Genomic DNA, 12,378 nt, shown 5'->3' on the forward strand with positions numbered 1-12,378 from the left:
GTGAGACCGGCTAACGAGAATCAACTTGACACATTAGTGCCATTTTCCCTGTCGCAATATTCCGCCTTTCGGATATGTGACCGCCATTCTAAATGGGCGACAGATTCCAAAGTATGCTCAATTCCAAGATGAATTCAAGAATGTTTCGCCAATATATTTCACACAATCAACGTATTATCGGAAAGGTCTTCCACAGTACTTTAAGAAAAATCGACATTCAGAGTGATTATCGGCCTTGTTTGTTTTCAATACGACTACCAACCTTAGATAATACTGCTCTATCAGACATATACCCGCCATTCCAAATGTGCGACATATTCCAATGTATGCCCAATTCAAAGCTGAATTCAAGAGTCTTTCGCCAATATATTTCACACAATCAACGTATTGCCGGAAAGGTCTTTCAAAGTACGTTAAGAAAAATCTAAATTAGGAGTGATTATCGGCCTTGTTTGTTTTTAATACCACTAACAACCTCAGGCAAAATTGGGTATCGGACATATGCCCGCCATTCCAAATGTGCGACATATTCAAAAGTATGCCCGATTCAAAGCTGAATTCAAGGGTCTTTCGCCAATATATTTCATACAATCAGCGTATTATCGGAAAGGTCTTTCACAGTACTTTAGGAAAAATCTAAATTAGGAGTGATTATCGGCCTTGTTTGTTTTTAATACCACTACCAACCTCAGGTAAAATTGGGCATCGGACAAATGCCCGCCATTCCAATTGTGCGACAGATTCCAAAACATACAAATTCCAAGGTAAATTCAAGAGTGTTTCGCCAATATATTTCACACAATCAACGTATTGTCGGAAAGGTCTTTCAAAGTATTTTAAGAAAAATCTAAATTAGGAGTGATTATCGGCCTTGTTTGTTTTTAATACCACTAACAAGTAACAACCTCAGGCAAAATTGGGTATCGGACATATGCCCGCCATTCCAAATGTGCGACATATTCCAAAGTATGCCCAATTCAAAGCTGAATTCAAGGGTCTTTCGCCAATATATTTCACACAATCAACGTATTGCCGGAAAGGTCTTTCAAAGTACGTTAAGAAAAATCTAAATTAGGAGTGATTATCGGCCTTGTTTGTTTTTAATACCACTAACAACCTCAGGCAAAATTGGGTATCGGACATATGCCCGCCATTCCAAATGTGCGACATATTCCAAAGTATGCCCAATTCAAAGCTGAATTCAAGGGTCTTTCGCCAATATATTTCATACAATCAGCGTATTATCGGAAAGGTATTTCACAGTACTTTAAGAAAAATCTAAATTAGGAGTGATTATCGGCCTTGTTTGTTTTTAATACCACTACCAACCTCAGGTAAAATTGGGTACCGGACAAATGCCCGCCATTCCAATTGTGCGACAATACCAAAAGCTTCGGATCATGCATCATGTTCTACAGCTTCGCACTCGGCGACTGACAACGTTATGCCAGTTTATGAACGAGACCAATACATCGGCCCTGCGGAAGCATGGGTAAGTGATTCGGTAATCGAATCGCTTGGGAACATGGAAGCCAGCCTGGCTGACAAAATTAACCAATCGAAGGATATCAACTTGAAACTATCTACTCCGATATCCTCACAAGAATGGCAAAGAGCTCTTAAAAATCGCGGCAAACATCATTTCGCCAGTGATTCCCCATACGCAGCGATAGTTTTACAGGCGCTTCTAAAAGTATACGATTCATGTGTACCAATGATAAAGTGTAATTATATACGGGCTCCGGACAAAGTAACCGAGATTACAGCAGACTCTGGAAGATATTATGAAGGCAAAGTCACACTTTACTGCGGTCACGCTACATGCTGCGAATGTGCGGTCATGGTCGAAGCTAATTTGTACACTTTGATGACGTCGGCTCAAATCGATTTTCATATACATGGATGCAGGCATCATCGTCACGAATGTACCAAATCAAGGCGCGTTCAAGGCGAGCAGAGGCATCATTTGAAAGAGGAACTTAATTACAAAACCCCGACTCAAGTGCATCGGAAATTATATGACCAATTATCAGACAATGAACGTCTTTTAGGGTCACATACATTTGTACCCTCAATTAAAGTATTGCAAAACGTCAAAGGAGATGGCTGTCCAGCAACGAAATATTCCAAAAATTGGCTACTCGCAATGGAGAAGATTATGGAAGTCTTCACGAAGGAAAAAGATACTAATTTTCTACGTGCATGGTCCGCGCATCCCCCAAGCGTTAGTATGTATAATGACGCACAGGTGTCTCTTTATCAAATGCTGTGTCGCATAGATTTCCTTTTCTTGGATGCCAGCGGAGGCGTTATGCGCAACAAGAAAGGGTTTGAAAATTTTCAAATCTACGTACTTTTTATGCGAAATCCAATGGCGGGTCGGCCCGGAATACCAGCTGCGAGCTTCCTGTCCAATAAGCATGACAGCATAACAATAGGAAACTTTCTACGAAACTTTATACGAGATTCATCTGGTGGAAAGCGTACCGTTAAACCGCTAATCATCGTAATAGACGGCAGTAAAGCGGTCTGGAATGCAGTGTTGGATGCGTTCACAAGGGAGAATAGAATTCAATATTACTATCGATGTTATCGCATTGTAACGGGTAATGCTGCGCAAAATGATTTGGAAAATACATTCGTAATAAATTGCTACAGCCACAGCATGAAAGCCGCATCGATCTTGTGTCGCAAGCACTACAAAAAGGAATTTGTTTCCGCTGCATTGTTTCGGATCGGTCTTTTACTCTCGCAAGAATTGTTATCAAAAATGGACGAGATTATGTTCAACATTTATATAATGTTGCGAACTCCCAAATTGACATCCGATGTTCAAAACAGCTTTCGGTTTCTGTTAGAATATGCTTTGGAATCTGTCGCACATTTGGAATGGCGGGCATATGTCCGATACGCAATTTTGCCTGAGATTGTTAGTGGTATTAAAAACAAACAAGGCCGATAATCACTCCTAATTTAGATTTTTCTTAAAATACTTTGAAAGACCTTTCCGGCAATACGTTGATTGTGTGAAATATATTGGCGAAACACTCTTGAATTTACCTTGGAATTTGTATGCTTTGGAATCTGTCGCACAATTGGAATGGCGGGCATTTGTCCGATACCCAATTTTACCTGAGGTTGGCAGTGGTATTAAAAACAAACAAGGCCGATAATCACTCCTAATTTAGATTTTTCTTAAAATACTTTGAAAGACCTTTCCGGCAATACGTTGATTGTGTGAAATATATTGGCGAAACACTCTTGAATTTACCTTGGAATTTGTATGCTTTGGAATCTGTCGCACTACAATTGGAATGGCGGGCATTTGTCCGATACCCAATTTTACCTGAGGTTGGCAGTGGTATTAAAAACAAACAAGGCCGATAATCACTCCGAATTTAGATTTTTCTTAAAGTACTGTGAAATACCTTTCCGGCAATACGTTGACTGTGTGAAATATATTGGCGAAAGACCCTTGAATTCAGCTTTGAATTTGTATGCTTTGGAATCTGTCACACATTTGGAATGGCGGGCATATGTCCGATACGCAATTTTACCTGAGGTTGGTAGTGGTATTAAAAACAAACAAGACCGATAATCACTCCGAATTTAGATTTTTCTTAACGTACTTTGAAAGACCTTTCCGATAATACCCTGATTGTGTGAAATATATCGGCGAAACACTCTTGAATTCAGCTTGGAATTTGTATGCTTTGGAATCTGTCGCACATTTGGAATGGCGGGCATATGTCCGATACGCAATTTTGCCTGAGGTTGTTAGTGGTATTAAAAACAAACAAGGCCGATAATCACTCCTAATTTAGATTTTTCTTAAAATACTTTGAAAGACCTTTCCGGCAATGCGTTGATTGTGTGAAATATATTGGCGAAACACTCTTGAATTTACCTTGGAATTTGTATGCTTTGGAATCTGTCGCACAATTGGAATGGCGGGCATTTGTCCGATACCCAATTTTACCTGAGGTTGGCAGTGGTATTAAAAACAAACAAGGCCGATAATCACTCCGAATTTAGATTTTTCTTAAAGTACTGTGAAATACCTTTCCGATAATACGCTGATTGTATGAAATATATTGGCGAAAGACCCATGAATTCAGCTTTGAATTGGGCATACTTTGGAATATGTTGCACATTTGGAATGGCGGGCATATGTCCGATACCCAATTTTGCCTGAGGTTGTTAGTGGTATTAAAAACAAACAAGGCCGATAATCACTCTTAATTTAGATTTTTCTTAAAATACTTTGAAAGACCTTTCCGGCAATACGTTGATTGTGTGAAATATATTGGCGAAACACTCTTGAATTTACCTTGGAATTTGAATGCTTTGGAATCTGTCGCACAATTGGAATGGCGGGCATTTGTCCGATACCCAATTTTACCTGAGGTTGGCAGTGGTATTAAAAACAAACAAGGCCGATAATCACTCCTAATTTAGATTTTTCTTAAAGTACTGTGAAATACCTTTCCGATAATACGCTGATTGTATGAAATATATTGGCGAAAGACCCCTGAATTCAGCTTTGAATTGGGCATACTTTGGAATATGTCGCACATTTGGAATGGCGGGCATATGTCCGATACCCAATTTTGCCTGAGGTTGTTAGTGGTATTGAAAACAAACAAGGCCGATAATCACTTCTAATTTAGATTTTTCTTAACGTACTTTGAAAGACCTTTCCGGCAATACGTTGATTGTGTGAAATATATTGGCGAAAGACCCTTGAATTCAGCTTTGAATTGGGCATACTTTGGAATATGTCGCACATTTGGAATGGCGGGCATATGTTCGATACCCAATTTTGCCTGAGGTTGTTAGTGGTATTAAAAACAAACAAGGCCGATAATCACTCCTAATTTAGATTTTTCTTAAAATACTTTGAAAGACCTTTCCGGCAATACGTTGATTGTGTGAAATATATTGGCAAAACACTCTTGAATTTACCTTGGAATTTGTATGCTTTGGAATCTGTCGCACAATTGGAATGGCGGGCATTTGTCCGATACCCAATTTTACCTGAGGTTGGTAGTGGTATTAAAAACAAACAAGGCCGATAATCACTCCTAATTTAGATTTTTATTAAAGTACTGTGAAAGACCTTTCCGATAATACGCTAATTGTATGAAATATGTTGGCGAAAGACCCTTGAATTCAGCTTTGAATAGGGCATACATTGGAATATGTCGCACATTTGGAATGGCGGGTATATGTCTGATAGCGCAATATTATCTAAGGTTGGTAGTCGTATTGAAAACAAAAAGGCCAATAATCACTCTGAATGTAGATTTTTCTTTTAAAGTTTGGCGGCCATATGTCCGAAAAGCGGAATATTGCGACAGTGAAAATGGCACTAATGTGTCAAGTTGATTCTCGTTAGCCGGTCTTACTGTGAATAGAAGATGTATAGGTATTAGAGATATTATATTTGTTTAGAATAACCTAACATTTCGATTATTGAATAGTGGAATATTGCCCAGCGGCGAGTTGAGGGTTAATATTCCGAGTTCGCAGTAATAGTGTTTCACGTGATCACAGAGATTTCGCCGAAATTTCGCCAGGACGAGTTGAGTCTGTAATCACAACAACAATAATATGAACATGCTCTCTGACTGGCACCTTTTGAGCGTGCAAGTCAGAGCGGTACGAATGTATCAGAATGTTAATATTCGAACGGTAACGCGTCAGGAATAAGCGTAATACATTTACGAGTCGCGATCGCTTGGATATAGTCTGTAGGTGTATTATGTGCAGCTACAAGCGCGTATTACGCATCCTCGGCGACAGTTTTCCCATATCAAAATGTTCGAACCTGATGGCACCGATTTCAGATGGTTCAGACGTTCTACATCCTTTAGAAGTCATGCCATGATACACATCTTCTGATCGTTACGGTTAAGTATTAGCGGAAATCAATTACGCACGTTACAGTCTGTTTTCAGCGATTCGGTGTTATTTAGTTTGGCGATTTTATAAAAGCAGAATGTCTATTTCAGCGCGTGGTCGGAAGAGGAGATCTATGATGGTACTTCTCAGCATAAGCTAGGCGCGTAGCCAGTAGGAAAATGAGCGGGATATGGCTATTTTTCAAATTTACCAATATCGCATCAATTCAATTCGGGTTAAGTACAAGTGTAAATGACGATCATATAAACTCTTCATGTTGACGATTTTAGGCGTATGCTGTCAATTAGCGAGTCCCTGATCTCTGGTGAACAATTAAATACGAGCGCGTATTACGCATCCTCGGCGACAGTTTTCCCATGTCAAAATGTTCGAACCTGATGGCACCGATTTCAGATGGTTCAGACGTTCTACATCCTTTAGAAGTCATGCCATGATACACATCTTCTGATCGTTACGGTTAAGTATTAGCGGAAATCAATTACGCACGTTACAGTCTGTTTTCAGCGATTCGGTGTTATTTAGTTTGGCGATGTCGCTCTTTAATCAATATGACAACAGACATCACGATTACATTTATTTTGCATTTTAGAAGTGATATTGAAAGATAATACATGGATTGCGCTGAAAGGGCCTAATGAGATAACAAACTTCCTTTAAAACAGATGCGTCATTTGCTTGTTACGTCATAATGTACCCATTGCCCATTTTTATAGAGGACGATTTATCGCACCCAACCAATTGCATTCTTGCCAGGTCCATGACTGCCGCACCCCAAATTTCCCAATAGGGTGGGAAGCGAGCTCGGAGGGGACTCAAGAGTATTTCGTAAACCAACAAAAATTATAGAGTATTCTCGAAAGATTTAATTAACTTGAAAATTCTCTCTAGATAAGCTTGATTTTAGAATGCATACGTCTCCCCCTCAACAAAAAAGCGTGCATAATTTATAGTAGGCATGCATTTAAAACAAACAGTGTTTTAAACATAGGCTAAGTTGTAAAATTATGCAATAATTGTGTATATGCTTTCCATAATTACCACCCGATTTGGCCGACGTACATTGATATCAGATGGTTGGAACCCCTCAAAATAGTCGGTTCAACAGTTATAGTACAGATATTTCGTCAAAGGAGCTACATTTACCTTATATTTTCAATTGTCAATGTCAATCCACATTGGTGACGTCAAGGCTTGAAAAAAAAATTAAACACATGCTTTAAACAAGTGCATGTTGTAAACACGCTCGCTTTAAATTTATTTTTGTTTTAAATGCAACTCTAATTTATAGCAATAGGCATTTAGGTTCCAGTCAATACCGTGCCACAACACACCAAAAGACATATGCAATTTCGACCAACACGCGACTTCACGAAGCGTTCTACTAAAGAAAGACCTTGACCGCGCTGGGTGGGCGTGACTAATAGTCCAGTCCATCCAATCCGAGCCCACAATGCAAATGCCACCCGGACACCCACAGAGCATTAAAGACATGACAATTTGTGTGTGCGTCTCACAAAAGTTTTTCTTTCAGTCTGCTACGATAGGGATACAACAATATATTTTGATTATATAACATACCGGAAATCACGAATTAACAACATACACTAAAGTAATTATAACAAGATAACAGACGTTATAATTATGAATTACGTGCCCCCAGCTCAGGTAAATCTGACCATCGGGGGCAGAGAGAGAGAGAGAGAGAGGAATGAAAATTAATAATAATGTAATGCGATTACCAATGTTATTGACGAAATTCAGTCATCAACTTGAAATTATCACCCTATGGGGGCCAAAGACTAACGTTCGGACTGGGGGACGAATAGCTGTTTTGGTCCTGATTCTAGCTACAACCCACGCTAACATGATATATAAGCCCATGGCTATGGCGGCAAGTCCCAATGTTGAGTAAAGAATTATCAAATATCGATTAGGGCATGTTTCAAGTAGAGTCATATGAGAATAAGATGAAGAGAACATAAAATTCTGCATTCAGCTTAATACAGAAAATGTACTGCAAGCTGCCGCTACTAGAAACGGCAAAAACAGCTCGGTTGTGATATGTATCAGCAACTGTTGATTTGTATTGCTTCGTTGTGGAAACCGTAATGTTATATTTGACTAGTACAAAATTTCAAATCTGTCCGGTGTACGTACGTACTACTTAGGCCTACTGCTCGCCAAGCACCAGCGGTCAAACTGCGTTTGCCTAACTAAACATCAATACACAAGTTACTTGGTAGAGTGGTGATTAATTATCCTGCTCCGGGGTACTGACGTGTGGAACGGGTTGATGACCTGATATACAGCACGGCGGGTGTTCTTACAATCACACGAATGTACGTGACGTACATCGAATATCTATTTACTGTGGATACTTCTTACGCAATGACTAGCAAAGCTAATAGGCTACTTCTGACGTAATAATGAGCAATGGCATTTAAAAATCAGACGTTTGTGTTATTATGAACCTGGTAAATGCATCTTCCTTGTTCACGAATGTTCAGTTTATGTCATAGTCCAGCGGTTCTCAACCGGGGGTCCGCGGACCCCTGGGGGTCCGCGAAGCATTTTCAGGGGGTCCGCGAAGCCTCAAAATAATTGATAAACTAATTTTGTTTTAAATTCACAAAATCACGAGGCAGTTTCGCTTCATTGCTAGTAAAACTACAGAGATTACATTAACAGAATGGCCATCTGAGATGAAATATCCTACACTGTGCAGACTCATTTTAATTGTCAATAGCCTACTGATACAAACATTTTGCTGTTTAGAAATGTTTTGTTGGGAATTGTGGAAAAAAAGTTAGAACAGTAAGGTCAATCACGGCGACTTCGAAATGTTTACAAAAATCGTTTCTCTCTTGTGATATACATAGCCTTTTTTCCATGATAACTTCAAGAAAGAATGCTGGATAGACAAGACCAGGCTTAACGGTATATATTCATTAAAAAATGCGTTTGTCAATTTTGGTGCCATATTTGTTGCGATTATACCCATATGCGTCGTCGGAAGCGTTATGTGCTATTATTACATTCGCCAACACATATATTTGTGCAAATGGATTTTCGGCACTCGTTCCTATCAAATCGAAGGCGCAAATTTTCAAGACACGACCACATATATTTCAAGAAATGCAGTTGCAGAATTCGATTTGAAATAATAGAAGTCAACCCGAGCTCTACATGCATAGTATGATCTTATTTTCAAGAAAAGTCATTTTGTGACTATTTATCACTATGCCTACAGTAATCAATCATTTGGCCGAATGTTGCCCGGTCACTTTCTCGAGATGTTGCCCGATTGACATGCATACTCTGCGCTGTATATCACATGCGCTTCTAGCTCTAAGGCAACTTCCTCGCCATTTCGGGCAACTTGGTAAAGGGCGACAATGAATATCATGCATTTGCAACGTCTCTAAGGGGTGAGATCTCGGATGTGCTTAGAGCGTTTATCATAATCTTGCCCGATACCTTACACAGCGCTCGGATTCACTCACTGAGTTACTGAAAAGTTCTTTTGCGTGGTAACGAGCGTCACAAGTCAACCTACTAGTGACAATCTTCTTCTCACAATTTCGTGTATGACTTCAATGTACTATTCTTTCTATGATACGTCAATTTTGGTTTCTCAGAATAATTCATTGGACAAAAATGAGGGAATTCTTGTCTGGTATTCTTGGCTGGTACGCCGGAAAGCCTGTTTCTTCAAGGAGTTCTTGTACACTCCAAATAATGCTTCATGAAATGTCCATAGGACCATCAGATTTCATAAAAAGAAAACTATTAACTGGCAAATTAACAGTCTTACTACGAATTCTATGATTCTACCACGTAGAACACGCCTACGTCTGGTTTGGAGGCAAGTTTGATCGAGATTGAAGGTCTTTTGATACAATAATTTCTCTCCGCAGCTGAACCATATTTGCGCAAACTGAAAAGCCGAGAAATTGAACTTTTAAAATTGAAGACTGTATTTGTAAAAAATTAGAATTATTATATTATATATAATCTGATGATTTTGCATTGTCCAGCTATGCGTAAGGGGATAGACTACACTGCACCCCACCCCTTCTCTCGTATTGGAAAATCAGTCATACACCAATGATTTTGAAACGAATGAATCAATCGATCTTTATGAAATTTTAATCATAAGGTCGCTTTAGAAAATGTCCTAACGTTGGGCAAAATCCGTCAATATTAACACGATTTGCAGTAGAAGTACAGATAGTCGACAAAATACTAATATTGCTTTCAGAATAGATTCATTGCAGTAGAATTTAGTAACTCGAAGACTTTTCGTGTGCCTATTCGGCACAATATGCAGCATGGTTAGATTATGGAAAGAGATCCAAACGAAGGCTAAATTGGCAAAGTGTGGCGTAACAATGCAATAATAAAACGGAACGCTAGGCAAATCAGCTGTACCGGTAATCATAATAAAGACACGACAGAAAATCAAATTATATATTACACGGACAATTAGCGGTAGCCTATATATTAAACAACAATTTTAAGATTTTATAGAAACTACTCTTGCCGGCATAAATAAGGATTGGTCAATTTTAGAGACAGAGACAGATGGGAAGCAGATCTACATTTAGCAATCATTCCTGCGCCGTTAACTCTCGATAAGGTGCACAGCACACGAAAAGTGTTGGAGTTATAAATTCCACTGCGATCAATGTAGATCTGAAAGCAATATTGAAGTTTATTACCGCCACTCACATATTCAAATAACACGAATGATCGATAGATAATCCGATGCTAGCTATACTAGACTTGCTCGTTTGGCTTCATCTACATCCCAACTTTCAGGTAATTGCACCACAGTAGTTCAATTACTTTCAGTTATGAAACAGACCTACGTCACTGTGTATCGAATAGATTGACGGGTAAGATAGTCGCATATCCGAAGTACTTGAAGCCTAATAATCAAATCGGAATTTGACGAAACCGGACCATGACGGGGCTCGTTCACTTTCGGACCAAACTGACTACAGCCTTACGGAGAAAATGTGTTTTTGGTCCGAAAGTGAACGAGCCCCGTAGGTCCGTCTTTTAGTAGGTAGTTTGCAGTATCATATCAAGTAGCCCATTCCTGCTTGTTTAGGCCTATTGCACAAATCAGAGATGACGATTGCACGATTTGAAGTAAAACTTGGTGGGGGTCCGCGGGGTCCATGACGTTCCGAAAGGGGTCCGCGAAGACAAAAAGGTTGAGAACCACTGTCATAGTCCTTGTAAAAAGTATTCGTTCTTTCACAAAGAAATCGATTAGATATGGGAAGTAGTCGATTACGATTACTTCAGGATTTTTTCGAATGTAATCGATTGCGATTACGATTACTTGAAAATGCTGTAATCGTCGTAATCGATTACGATTACTAATCGCGATTACCCCATGTCTGATGACAATCAGTGTAAACTCGACCGCATTGTCTTCGACCAGCGCGCGATACGAGCCCGAGATGCAATGGTTAGGCCAGCAATGATATTTTTCGCACCAGGCCTATTAGAGATGCTATCGTGTAGGCCAGCGATGATATCGTGCACAACAGTCAGAAGTCGCCAATGAAGATGCGATTGTTCACTGTGCTGTCAAGCGACGATATCGTGTGAGCTGGGCCTATTGCAAATGCGATTGTTCAAGCCTGCGGAATCAGGCTTGTTCGAGATGCGATAAATCAGGCTAGCGACGATTGCCACGCGCACGGGAATGACTGACCTAATTTCGCGATCATCTCAGCGGGATATCATCACACGCGCGCTAATTGACGACCTGCTTCTCGCAAATCGGCCGAGCGAACACGGATTACAAAATTATTGAATTGCAACTGAATATTAGAGTTAGAAGGGTCCTTTCAAACTGACGGGGTTTCGCGTTTCAAACAGGGGGATTCGAAACCCGAAACCCCCGTGGCTACGCGCCTGGCACACGCGCGTATTGAAAACGAAGATGTCGCTCCAACGATGTCGCGTCGATTCGCCTGATTACTAATTACTGGTCACAAATCACTTGGGCATTTGAGCATTTCGTACGAGGTGGCCGCCACCTCGTAAATATGGTTACGAGGTGGCGCCAGCGCCTATGTCGACATATGTTACATTTTATTTCATGGGTGGCTTGTTGGAATTTAGTGTTATATGTAGGGTCACATTTAAAACAAATGCAAAGACAGTTTTGGTCCGTTTAAGACATTGATCGTAAGACTTTTTTTAAAAGGGGCCATATATTGACCCTACATTTTCAATTGTCAAAGTCAATCGACAATGACGTCACAATTAAAGATTCGTGACGTATCGACTGTCAACAACAAAAAAACATGCTTAAAACATGGGCCATGTTTCAAACATGATCTTTTAAATTGAGCCTAGTTTACGCAGGCTCGCTCACTGTGGACACATACGCTACGCTCTGGAAGATAACTTTTGGATTGCCAGAAATCC

This window comes from Botryllus schlosseri, chromosome 8 (genome assembly GCF_051294905.1).
Source record: "Botryllus schlosseri isolate E-star chromosome 8, Bs_hap1, whole genome shotgun sequence".
NCBI classification, from domain to species: Eukaryota; Metazoa; Chordata; class Ascidiacea; order Stolidobranchia; family Styelidae; genus Botryllus; species Botryllus schlosseri.